Source organism: Portunus trituberculatus, unplaced genomic scaffold (genome assembly GCF_017591435.1).
Source record: "Portunus trituberculatus isolate SZX2019 unplaced genomic scaffold, ASM1759143v1 PGA_scaffold_205__4_contigs__length_1045770, whole genome shotgun sequence".
Taxonomy (NCBI): domain Eukaryota; kingdom Metazoa; phylum Arthropoda; class Malacostraca; order Decapoda; family Portunidae; genus Portunus; species Portunus trituberculatus.
Window position 1 is genome coordinate 756,785 of NW_025541373.1, and position 13,200 is coordinate 769,984.

General features: G+C 42.2%; 1 protein-coding gene across 9 annotated transcripts in view; it reads right to left on the reverse strand.

Moving 5' to 3' along the window:
* Window positions 1-13,200, reverse strand: part of LOC123500362 — a 62,159-nt gene that overhangs the window by 26,779 nt on the left and 22,180 nt on the right. The window contains exons 2-4 of one of the 9 annotated variants that reach the window (XR_006673297.1): window positions 4,047-4,196; window positions 3,144-3,226; window positions 1,304-1,477 (exon numbers count right to left, since the gene is read on the reverse strand). The exons of 3 other annotated variants lie outside the window; for them this stretch is intronic. The gene's annotated coding sequence lies outside the window, so the exon portion shown is untranslated. Of the gene's footprint in view, window positions 1-1,303; window positions 1,478-2,000; window positions 2,766-3,143; window positions 3,227-3,246; window positions 4,197-4,689; window positions 4,929-5,904; window positions 6,230-13,200 lie in introns of those variants that run through there. 5 more of the 9 variants (XR_006673289.1, XR_006673290.1, XR_006673291.1 and 2 more) reach the window with 5 other exon arrangements.

Here is a 13,200-nt window from a genome sequence, read left to right on the forward strand (position 1 = left end):
CTGCGGTGAGCCAAGGAGCTCCATCACACTCGGAAATGAGCAGTACACTGACTTGCATTTGTTTCTAGCTGGGGTTTTGGGTAACTGCTGAATAGGATTCTTATTGTGTTTACAGTTCTTTTGTCCAATGACGTGCCACCACCTCTTAACACCACGAGCTGAGCCAATGGGAATTTCCTATATGTATTCATAGGTGGGACACAGGTGGGCAGACATGTGCACAGAGACATCTGTGCGTGCAGATCAGCCATGCCCACCAGTGACACTAGGTGTAAAGGTTCCAAATTTGATTACTGGGAAATCATCACTCCTGCAATGCAAGTCAGTGTACAATCGAGAAGAGGACCAGCCAGGACCTTCATCCTTTCGTTAAGGTATTGTGAGGAGGGATATTGGTAGAGGTAGGGCATACTGTGCGAAGCTACAAGAGAACTGACGTCGGGGGAGGAAAGCTGCCCCAAAGCAAGGATACAGTAGGTTAGGTTTATGTTAGGGTTAGGTTAGTGTTGTAGGGGAGTAAGGGGGGCCCAAGGGAGGGCACAGACTATGTTAGGTTACATTAGGTTTATGTTAGGTTTTTGTCCTTAGATCTTTTGGCTCCCCCCAAAAAAAACCCCGATTCCCCACAGTCCCCCAAGCTTGTTGGGGGGGGAGGGGAGAGGTTATTATGTTAGGTTAGGTTAATTTCTGTGATAAGTACTCATCAATTTTGTGATTTTCCCTTTTTTCTCTTAAAAATGGGTATTTTTCCTTAGATTTTTTTCGCATCCCCCAAATTGCCTCATTTTTGCTTTCCCCACCCAAAAACCCCGCTTTCCCAGGAGGTCCCCAAGCTTGTTAGACTTGGGGAAAAAGAAATTTAAGATAGGGTGTATTGGCTCAAACTGCAAATTTACCTAAAAATAAACAAATAAAAACTTGCACCGAAAAATAAGGAGCATATTCATTCAAAACTAATCGAAATCTAACATAAAAAAAAAAGGTCCGTTTTACAGCAAAACTATGTTTCCTTAAGAGCCGCAATGGGAGGGGGAAGGGCAAGAAGAAAAACAAAAAGCTTTGCGAGGGAAACAAAGTACACATTCATTCCTAACAGGTCAAAATCCACCAGAAACCAATGATTTCATCCAGAAGTGAGCTGTTCGTGTTATTGTAAAAATGTACCCCTTCTAGGAGGTAAAAATGTTTGGTGTGGGAGGGGGTCCTGGGGGGTGCAGCCCCAACAAACAAGCCGAGTCAACCTTGCATTACCTGTAGGCACAGGCTCAAATGGTGAACACACTCACATATGTCTGTTCTTTACCTTTGTCTCGCCGCTCTCTCTCCTCCCAAGCCTCCTCTGGTCACATCTCTCCCTTCTCCCTCCCTCAGCAGGCCGGCACAAGGAAGGGCCCACGAGAACACTTGCTAATTGTGAGGCGGAGCGCCGCGAGTTCCGCTGTGCCTCATGTCACACACTCTGGGCCTCTGCTCAAGTCTGAGCGGCGAGCGGCGCGCCACACCACCAAAAGGAAACCACAATTAAGGCCACACTCAAACAAACTGACATTTTGCTGTATTGTCATGGTTTGCTCTGTTATTTAGCGGCGTACACACTGTACGTCACGCTCACCACAAATAAAGACAAAAGGATCAAGTAAAGGTGTGCTGTTTGTTGTGCATACTTCAAATGTGTATTATGTAACGCTAACAATAAACAAGATGTCATGGTGTGGAGGTTTATACCCTGCACGTGTTGCTAAATTATACCCAGTAGCCACCAAACCACCACAAATATCGAGTTCAACTATATTGTGGTTTACATTAGTTAAACCATCACTTCTTCCTTAGATTTCCTCTAGTAATGAAAAGAAAGCGGCAATTTCCCATTGCTTAACACGGGAGAGGGCAATGTTTGGGGTGAGTTACGATCGTAAGCTCCGCCCACTGGCTTCACTTTTTGTAGTACAGCGGGATAGGCGCGCGGCGTCTCCATCAATATAACGTCCTTGCATCATTACCGTATGCCCTGCTACACCACCACCACCACCACTGCAGCTGTCTGTGACGGCAGTACGTGTCTACCCAAGCATAAATATCTATGATAACTATATATCATAAATGAGATTCTATACTTATACAAAATTCAGATATCAATGTATTGGTTATTGCGAGCTCTTTTTTTTTTTATCATTATCGTGTCCAGCAATGGTTGTTTGTCAAAACAGTAAATGTTAGGTAGTTTTCACAGCGAGTGTTTGCATCTTCCGCGGATAAACATAAAAACGAGATAGCATCTAAGAGGCAGACTATTACATCTCATTTCTTCTCTATTTCTACCGCCTCTGTTCATGATTGTGTTCTTTTCAATACACCAGAGAGAACTGATAATAAGTACAGGAATATTAACATTTTCTCATGCATATCTATCTTCCTATCTGTCATATGATCTATCTATGAATCTATCTATCTATCTACCTACCTATCCATCTATCCTAATTCTTTTTATTTTCCCTGCATGTGACAAGAAGACTTGCTGAAAGTGAAAGTCACAACACCATCACTCAGGACAGAAAAGGTTGCACTATTCCACTGACTTGAATGTAATAGAACAAATATATGAAAATCTTTGCTGGTGTGCTGTTCAAGACTCCTAGAAATTGAAAGGACTGCAAGGCGAGCTACAGAACTGTCTAGGGAATACTTTGAGGGAAGGCAGGAAAGAACACCCAGTTATCTTCACTCTTATTTATGTACCAGGGAAAAAGTGGCCGAGAAAAAAAAAAAAAAAAAAAAAAAAAAAAAACTCATTTGTAGTTGTCAGTCTCTTTGCAGGTCCCAGAAAGGCAGCAAAAAAAAAAATAAATAAATAAAAAAATAAATAAATAAATAAAAAAGAAAATAAATAAATAAAAAAAAAATAAATAAAAAAAATAATAAAAATAAATAAATGAATAAATAAATAAACAAAATAAATATATAAATAAAAGAATAATAAATAAAAGAATAAATAAATAAAATAAATAAATAAATTAATTAATTAATTAATTAAAAAATAAAATAACTAAATGTGTGGAGCTCTCCCTTTGCAATGAAGTCGTCGTAGGAATTGAAATACAGAATGAGGCAGGGAGTTCACACACCACAACACAACACACACATACTGAACCAAAACGCCAAGGACGAATTGTATAGTGTAGTGTATTGACACGCTAATTCTTCCTCCCACACCACGGCTCAAGGGTCACTGGGTAAGAAGAGAAACACTGGTGAACAAAAATATATTAGTCACAACTTCACATCTCAGTACAGTCAGATCTACAGGTGCCTTGGAAGGAATCAGTCATAGCCTTCATAGACCATTCCTAATGTTAACAAAATTGTCTAATCATACCCAAAACTCAATACAAGGTAAAAATGTGTCCCAGTACTGAAGGGGTTAACCAGTGCTCAGATATGCCTCACTGACATTGTTACAGTACTCAATCTAATGAAACTGACATTTTAGACAGTAAATATATGTAGCTAAAAATATTGAGACACACACTAACCTGAGATGCAAACCAATTATGTTAAAAATATCATTAAAGCAGCACTGGTTAATGGTTATAGAGATAGAGATACTTTACAATTACACAAACACCAGTTGCCTAATGAATCTCCTGGCAGTGATTTGATCAAGGGACTGACACACACACTATGTGTGCCTGGTCTCAGACCTATCCCAAGATCGGAAATAATGAGCTCTGAGCTCGTTTCGTAGGGTAACGTCTGGCTGTCTCGTCAGAGACTGCAGCAGATCAAACAATGAATTACACACACACACACACACACACACACACACACACACACTCTACAAGTCTCTGCCTCTCCTTACACCTCACAACACAAACACAGTACATACAACACTGCCTGTAAACTAAATTACAACAAAGTATACACCCCTCACAAGATACACAAGGCTAGATGTAAACTACTACTACTTTCTGTCTTACAACCCACAATACACAAAGAATACACTCCTCACAATACAAGTACAAAACTAGGTGAAGACTACTTCGTTCTACCTTGGTGGAGGGGTGTGCTATCCTTACAGGCACTGCCACACATGACAACAGTGTAGTGTCTGCTGACGTGACACTATCATCAATGTATCCTGTGGTGTGGCAGGCCAGCGTAGCATGGAGCCACGCAGGCATCCAACACACACTAACGTCCTGAAACAAAAGCATTCATTAATACATTATCTTCAACACAACACACACACTGAGTGGTGACACATACAGTGATGGGGGCTGGTAGGCTAGCCTGGGCTATGTGTGTCCTATCAGACCATATCCAGCTGTTATACAAGCACTAAATACATTCATACATATACAATCCTGTATCTATGTATCTTTCACTGAAAACCCTTCCAGGAGCCCAGTACACACTATGCATCATGTATCAGCCACACTGACAGGACACACATTGCACACACTGGAATGCTGAGCCTCACACCTCCACACACCCAGTGGTGAAGGGGAGTGCCCCAAGTGCTGGTCTGTCTGTCTGTCTGTGTTTTAAAAGGTGTATCTAGTACCAGTGACTGACAATGTCCTTAGTTTTGATTCTGACATGGTACTTGCACTGCCAGGTTAGGTAATGGAATAAGGTATTACTACTCCAATCACCTCCACCACTTGTGTTTTCACTCTTACTTCCACTTACTTGCTTGCTTGCTTGCCTGCCATCTTGACCCTCCCACTTCCTGCTGGAGATGGAGAGCCTTGGTGACACCCTCGGGAGACCAGTTCCCACTGAAGGCGTGCTTCACCTGGCTGTGCCAAGGAGCAAAGGCTGGAAGGCCAGGCCAAGGTCGGGAGGAGGCAACTCAAGAGAAAAAAGAAGAAAGAAACACACTGCCCACCACCACCACCACAGGCATGGGTGTGGCCCCACCGGTCCACACAACACACCTCCTCAAAAGTGGATCTTCACATGCTGGGCAATTTCCCACTTAGTCTTGAAACACTTGCCACAAACATCACACTTGAACTCCCTCAAGCCAGTGTGTCTGAAGGCGTGGCTGTTGAGAGCACCAATGGTGAAGAATTTCTTGCCACACTCCTCACACTCATGATTCCTGATGCCGCCATGTGTCAGGGTGTGTGTGGTGAGGTTAGACTTTGTGGTGAATTTCTTGCCACATTCCAGACACTCATAATTTCTAACACCACTGTGTGTCAGGGTGTGTGTGGTGAGGTGAACCTTTTGGGTGAATTGCTTTCCACATTCCAGACACTCATAATTTCTAACAAAATTGTGTGTCAGGGTATGTGTAGTGAGGTTACACTTTGTGGTGAATTTCTTTCCACATTCCAGACACTCATAATTTCTAAGAAAACTGTGTGTCAGGGTGTGTATGGTGAGTTGACCATTTGTGATGAATTTCTTGCCACATTCCAGACACTCATAATTTCTAACACCACTGTGTGTCAGGGTGTGTGTGGTGAGGCTAGACTTTGTAGTGAATTTCTTGCCACATTCCAGACACTCATAATTTCTAACACCACTGTGTGTTAGGATGTGTGTGGTGAGTTCAAACTTTGTGGTGAATTTCTTGCCACATTCCAGACATTCATAATTTCTAACACCATTATGTCTAAGGGTGTGTGTGGTGAGCTCAGACTTTGTGGTAAATTTCTTTCCACATTCCAGACACTCATAATTTTTAACACCACTGTGTGTCAGGGTGTGTCTAGTGAGATCAGACTTTGTGATGAATTTCTTTCCACATTCCAGACACTCATAATTTCTAACACCACTGTGTGTCAGGGTGTGTCTGGTGAGGCTACCCTTTATGGTGAATTTCTTTCCACATTCCAGACACTCATAATTTCTAACACCACTGTGTGTCAGGGTGTGTGTGGTGAGTTCACACTTTCTAAGAATTTCTTTCCACATTCTAGACACTCATATTTTCTAACACTAGTGTGTGTCAGGGTGTGTTGTCTAAGCCCTTGTCTGGATGTATATGTTTTATCACAATGTTGACAAACAAACTTTCTCTTTGCTCTGTGGGTTGAACTGCCTGCCTCTAGGTCATTCTTGCCACCATGCCTGGACCTCACCACACTTGAGGCAGACTGATGCTGCTGCTGCTGTTGTTCACTCATACTGCTGCCCGGCCTCACCCCTCCACTGCAGGAACTCCCAGCCAACTGGATGGAGCCATGTCAGAGCCCAGCAGAGCACCCAGCCTGGACACCTGCAACAACACTGATGGTGAGGGCACTGAGAGCCACTGAACACTGGACACTGGCCACAGCCAACAATAGTGCTCAGGAGGAAAAAAGGCACACTTGAGTGCCAAATGCAGAGGTGAATGTCAAAGACATAAATCAAACTTGAGAGGATAAATGTGTTGGAACCTTTCTCTTGAAAGAGTTTAAGTCCCAGGAAGGTGGAAACACACAAGCAGAGAGAGAGAGAGAGAGAGAGAGAGAGAGAGAGAGAGAGAGAGAGAGAGAGAGAGAGAGAGAGAGAGAGAGAGAGAGAGAGAGAGAGAGAGAGAGAGAGAGAGAGAGAGAGAGAGAGAGAGAGAGAGAGAGAGAGAGAGAGACTGCACACAGTCAGTCAGTCAGAGAAGAGAAGTTGATAGGATGAAAAACTTTTCATTCCAGCCTGTCTAAAAGAGCACAAGAAGCTCAGTGCAGGAGAAGGGGTTGGTAAGAGTGCAGATCGCTGAGTTCCTATGGAAGAGGTTAACAAACAGAGCAGTGTGCCTCTTCTTGATATTTACCATCTAACCTAACCTAACGTACCACGGCGCTGCATCCCCATGGAACCACCCGAAGCATGTTAACCTAACCTGGACCCCATCAGGGATGCTAACCAGTCTTAACTAAACTTGGATTAACACTGTGTCAAAAAATAGATATAAAAAAAATAAAAAAATCAAATAAAAGTAATGGTGCGTACAGTTGAAGGGGCTATTATGTCACGTTACTGGCCTAGGATCTGGTTTAGGGAGTCTTTAGGGGAGTGGTCGTGTCTAGGGACGTTTACCTGCTCACACTCGTAGGCTACATTTCTCAGCAAAACTGAGAGTGTCACCAGACCACAATTGTCTTGCTAACCAGTCCATCCCTTGTCTTACTAGTAAATCAGCGCGTGTCATCTCTGCCACCCAAAAACACCGCATTGCCAAAAATGTCCACATTTGCTGGGGAAGAAGGCAACATTTCAAACACTAAGCATTTGCTATCCAAACCCAGACACAAACACACACACACACATTATGGATAAGGAGAGACATGAACGCAGAGGAAAGAAATAAGACCATTGACTTATGGAAGCAGGAAAGAAAAAAAATGAATCACGAGCAGAAGTTTTACTGGAGAGTCAGGGATATGAAACTGATAAAGTGGATGATTGGGAAAACAGGAGAAGGAAGAGAAACTAAAATGGCATACACTAATGTGAATGGGTTACAGTCTGCTCTGGTAGAAATAAATGACTATCTTAAGGTAGAGAGGCCTGACATGATGGGAATAACTGAAACTAAACTTACTGAAGTCATTGAGGAAAATAAAATAGGTGAAGGTGAATACAACATATGAGTAAGAAATAGAGCAGAAAAGCAGGGAGGCGGTGTGATGCTATTGGTGAAAAAAGATCTTGTTGCCTATGAACTAAGGGATGGCTATGGGTTAGCTGAGGTGGTGTGTGGAGGAGGTGTTAAATGAGAGTTTGTGGTGGTATATGCTCCCCCCAAAAACCAATTCATGGAATAGAGAGGAATAGAAAAGGAAGATGGAGGACACTAAAAGATGGATACAATATTTGATGAAAACTAAAGAGAAACTGGTAATGATGGGAGATTTCAACAGCAAAGAGGTGAAATGGGAAGAGTGGACTGTGGATGGTAGTGATGATTCATGGGGTGGAGAGTTGCTAAGAATGGCAATGGAAAACTCATTGACACAGTGGGTAAAGAAAAATACTAGATACAGAGATGAGGATGAACTGTCACGACTGGACTTGATTTTCACTAAAGAGGAGTTGATAGAAAACATGAAAAGTGGGTGTCCAATAGGGAAGAGTGATCATGTGATGATTGAGTGTGTATTGAGGGAAGGAAGAATGGAGAGAAGGAATGAACATCACAGAACAGGAAGATTCATCTACGGTAAAGCAGATTGCACCAAATTAGGGAATTACTTTGAGCAAGCACACTGGAGTGTTTTTGAGGATGCATGTGGAATTGAGGATAAATGGAGAGAGTTTGTGAACATTTACGAGGAAGGGGTCAATAAATATGTGCCAAGGGTAAAGAAGAAACAAAAGAGGATCCAAGTATGGTTTAATAAACGCTGTGAGGAATCAAAGAGGAAGAGAGACAGCTTGGAAAAGGTGGATGAAGAGAAAAGGATCTTTAGTGTGGGATGAGTATAAAAAGGCAAGGAATGAATACACAAGAATAAGGAGAGAAGAGGCCAGAAAGTATGAGAGGGACATTGTGGAAAAATGTAAGGATGAGCCAAGATTATTCTATAGATTTGTTAATGGGAAATTAAAAAAATAAGAAAGAAATAAGCAAGCTGAAAGTTGATGGAGAATTCATTGAAGAGGAAAACTCATGGCTGAAGAGTTGAATAAGTGTTTCCAAAAAGTTTTTACCAATGAAAGAACCTTTAATGAACCAAAGATCGAACCGACAGAAGAAGGTCTGGATGTAATTGAAGTGTTGGAGGATGAAGTGTGTGAAATGCTGGAAAGATTGGATATAAGGAAAGCACAAGGGCCTTATGGAGTATCAAATTGGGTGTTGAGGGAATGTAAGGATCAACTGGCAAAAAAGATTTGTGGCCTCATATTGAAATCTCTGCAGCAGGGGCAGGTGCCAAAGGACTGGAAAAAAGCAGATATAGTACCCATATTCAAGAGTGGAAACAAGGAAAATCTGTCAAACTACAGGCCGGTGTCATTAGCAAGTGTTGTGGTTAAACTGTGTGAGTCAGTAATAAAGAAAAGATGGAATGATTATCTAGAAAGGAAGAAAATATTGACTAATGGGCAGTTTGGATTTCGGAAAGGCAGATCATGTGCAACAAATTTATTGTGCTTCTACTCTCGGGTCATAGATATGGTACAAGAAAGGGTGGGATGGGTGGATGGAATTTATCTAGACTTGAAGAAAGCATTTGATAAAGTCCCTCATAAGAGATTGATCTGGAAAGTGAGAGAACATAGTGGGCTGAGGGGTAGGCTTTTGAAATGGATTAGTGATTTCCTGACTGGAAGAGAGACAAGAACAGTAATAAGAGATAGGAAATCAGCTTGGAGGGAAGTGACTAGTGGAGTACCTCAGGGGTCAGTTTTGGCACCGTTACTGTTTGCTGTTCACATAAATGATATGACGAAAGGAGTGAATAGCTATATGAGTTTGTTTGTGGATGATGCCAAATTAATGAGGAAAATAACTAAGAAAGAAGACTGTGAGGCATTGCAGAGGGACTTAGACAAGATCTGGGAGTGGAGCAGAGAGTGGCAAATGGAATTTAATATCAAGAAGTGTGGAGTAATGAATTTTGGTAAGAGCAGTACGAGACCAGTGTACAGATATAAGATGGGGGATGAGGAATTGGAAATAAAGACTGAAGAGAGAGATCTGGGAATAACTTTGACGAAGAGGCTCTCGTCAGAGGTTCATGTAAAGAGGAAATCTGGTGAAGCGTACAATTTAGTAAGGAACATAAGAACTGCATTCTGCTACATGGATGAAGAGAGGATCAAGAAGTTGATTGTTACAATGATTAGACCCAGGTTGGAGTATGCAGCGGTACTTTGGTCTCCAAGAATGGAAAGGGATAAGAGGAAGCTGGAACGCGTGCAGAGGGCTGCGAAGCTGCCCCAAACCTTGGTGAATCTGTCTTATGAGCAGAGACTGGAAAAATTGAGTCTGCCGACACTGGAAAAAAGAAGGGAGAGAGGAGACCTTATCACTATGTATAGGATTCTGTCTGGCAGTGAGAAGTTGGACTGTGACGATCTGGTGGTGAGGGATATGAGAAGTGGGAGGGAGCAGGGGAGAAAAGTGAAGATGAGTGTGTGTACAAAGGACATAAAGAAATACAGTTTTCCACAAAGAATTGTGAGGATCTGGAATGGGCTGGAGAAAGAAGTGGTTAAAGGAAAAACAATTCACAAATTTAAGGAAAAGTTATATATGTAAGAGTAGATATAGAGACGGGACAGCACGAGTTTGAACTCCTCCCATAAACAACAACTAGGTAAACACACACACACACACACACACACACACACACACACACACACAGAACAGTGTAGAAAAAGTAACACAAGAAATATACAGATTTGGTAAATAGAGTGATGGGACTATAAGACCACTAAAAGTTAAAATGAGATCACAAGTAAGGGTGGAAGTAATATTAGTGAGGACTGGAAAGCTGGCTGGTAAGACAGAATATAACAACATTTGGATGAGGAGAGATATGAACTAGGAAGAAAGGGACAAAGAAAGAGAGGACTGAGAAGTGAAGCTAAGGAAAAAAATGAGAGGACAGAGAGTGAGATGAAGAAATTCAACTGGAGAGTGCTGAAGATGAGGCTGAAAAAATGGTATATTTGGGAAGGGGAAGGAAAGCATTAGGAGTCATGTATACAAACATAGATGGGTTTACATCAGGAAGGTTGGAAATGAGATATGATACATTGGAAAGAGGACCAGACGTGGTATGTAGAACAGAAACAAAGTTAAGTGAAGACGACCAAGTGAATCTTAAAGAGCAGGGATATAATGTTTGGAGGAGAGGCAGAAGGGACAAGCAGGAGGAGTATTGGTAATGACTGGAGAGGATATATTTGTGGAGGTGGTGCAGTAGAGATGGAATGGCAGAGGTTTTAAGCCTAACAATTAGGACCAGTGGGAGGGAAAGGAGGAGTATCATAGTAACATATGTGCCACCCAAGACTAATACTATCCAAACCCAACACTACAGCCCTCTAGCCAGGGACAGGGGCTGGGGCGTCTCCTTCTGCCCCGTCCCTACAACCCATCTGAGGTTACTAATGAAACCCCCCAAAAAAAAATAAATAAATAAAAAAAAAAAAAATAAATAAATAAATAAATAACAAAATTATAAAAAAAAAAAAAAAAAAAAAAAAAAATCAGTGCTTGCTTGACACATTATGAGGGTGATTGGTTGTTTTGTTTGAACATGAAAGCAGTAGCCAATAAAAAAGGTGGAATTTATTGAGCCAATCCTAGTGTGGTATTTCAAGGAGTGGCGAGAGAAGCGGTTCAATTTGAACTATTTGAATCAGTGTTAGGAAGATGTCACCGTGTGTTGGGTGTAGCGTGCACTACTTCCTTGCTATTCAACACTTTTTTGAAAAAGACAAAAAAAGTGTACAGTTCCTAAGGGAGCACGGTGTTTTTCCTAGTGCAGTGGGGTGCCCCAAGTGCCACAAACCCTGCACACTCAGAGATAAGACTTGGAGGTGCACGGCCACTTCTTACATTCCAATAAGGTAATGACTTCCTGTGCATAGCTTAGCCATTGCAGTGAGGTTAGGATGGGTTGGCTTGGGTTAGGTTAGCTTTGGTTTGGTTAAGTTGGGTTAGGTTTGGCTTAGGTTAGGTTAGTGCATATTCATTGTAAACATGGAAAAATATACTCCCCCACCCCCAAAAAAACTTTATTTTACTGCAAACTCGTGTTTCCACAATAGACGTGGTAGGAGGGAGTGGTATTTAATAAAATAGTTATTACTGTATTGCAGTTTCAGCCAATACACCACACGTAACTATACACATTCTCATGGTCTACATCACACTTCTACGAGCATTTCTAACCCCATTTTACCCTATCGGAAATTAGTATTACTTCAGCACAAGCTTTCAAATGTGTGGTGTTCGGCAAGTTATCTCTAAGTCCAGCTAGCTGCGGTGAGCCATGGAGCTCCATCACACTCGGAAATGAGCAGTACACTGACTTGCATTTGTTTCTAGCTGGGGTTTGGAGGTAACTGCTGAATAGGATTCTTATTGTGTCTACAGTTCTTTTGTCCAATGACGTGCCACCACCTGAACACCACGAGCTGTGCCAATGGGAATTTCCTATATGTGTTCGTAGGCGGGGCACAGCTGGGCAGACAGGTGCACAGAGACATCTGTGCGCCTAGTTCAGACATGGTCACCAGTGACACTAGTTGTAAAGGTTCCGAATTTGATTACTGGGAAATCATCACTCCTGCGATGCAAGTCAGTGTACAATCGAGAAGAGGACCAGCCAGGACCTTCATCCTTTCGTTTAGGTATTGTGAGGAGGGGTATTGGTAGAGGTAGGGCATATTGTGCGAAGCTACAAGAGAACTGACGTGGGGGGAGGAAAGCTGCCCCAAAGCAAGGATAAAGTAGGTTAGGTTTATGTTAGGGTTAGGTTACTGTTGCAAGGGGTCTGGGGAGGGGCACATCCAGCCCTCTTTAAGTTAAGTTACATAAGGTTAGGTTTATGTTAGGGTTAGGTTAGTGTTCCAGGGGGGTCTAGGGGGGAGCAGCCCCCTCCCTTTAAGTTAGGTTTATGTTAGTGTTGTAAGAGTGTATGTGGGGGCCTGCGGGGGAGCAGCCACACGGCTAGGTTAGGTTACGTTAGGTTAGGTTAGTGCTGGAATGGGGGGCTGGTGAAGCACAGCCGCCCCCCATTATGTTAGGTTTTTGTCCTTAGATTTTTTGCATCGCCATATCTCGCCTCTTTTGGCTCCCCCCAAAAACCCCCGATTCCCCACAGTCCCCAAAGCTTGTTGGGGGGGAGGGGAGAGGGGAGAGGTTATTATGTTAGGTTAGGATAATTTCAGTGAAAAATACTCATGAATTTTGTGATTTTCCTTTTTTCTTAAAAATGGGTATTTTTCTTAGATTTTTTCGGACCCCCAAATTGCCTCATTTTTGCTTTCCCCACCCAAAAACCCCGCTTTCCCATAAGGTCCCCAAGCTTGTTAGATTTAGGGAAAAAGAAATTTAAGATAGGGTGTATTGGCTCAAACTGCAAGTTTACCCAAAAGATAAACAAATAAAAACTTGCACCGAAAAAATAAAGAGCATATTCATTCAAAACTAATCGAAATCTAATATATATATAAAAAAAGGTCTATTTTACAGCAAAACCGTTTCCATAAAAGCCGCAATGGGAGGGGGGAGGAAGGGTAAGAAGA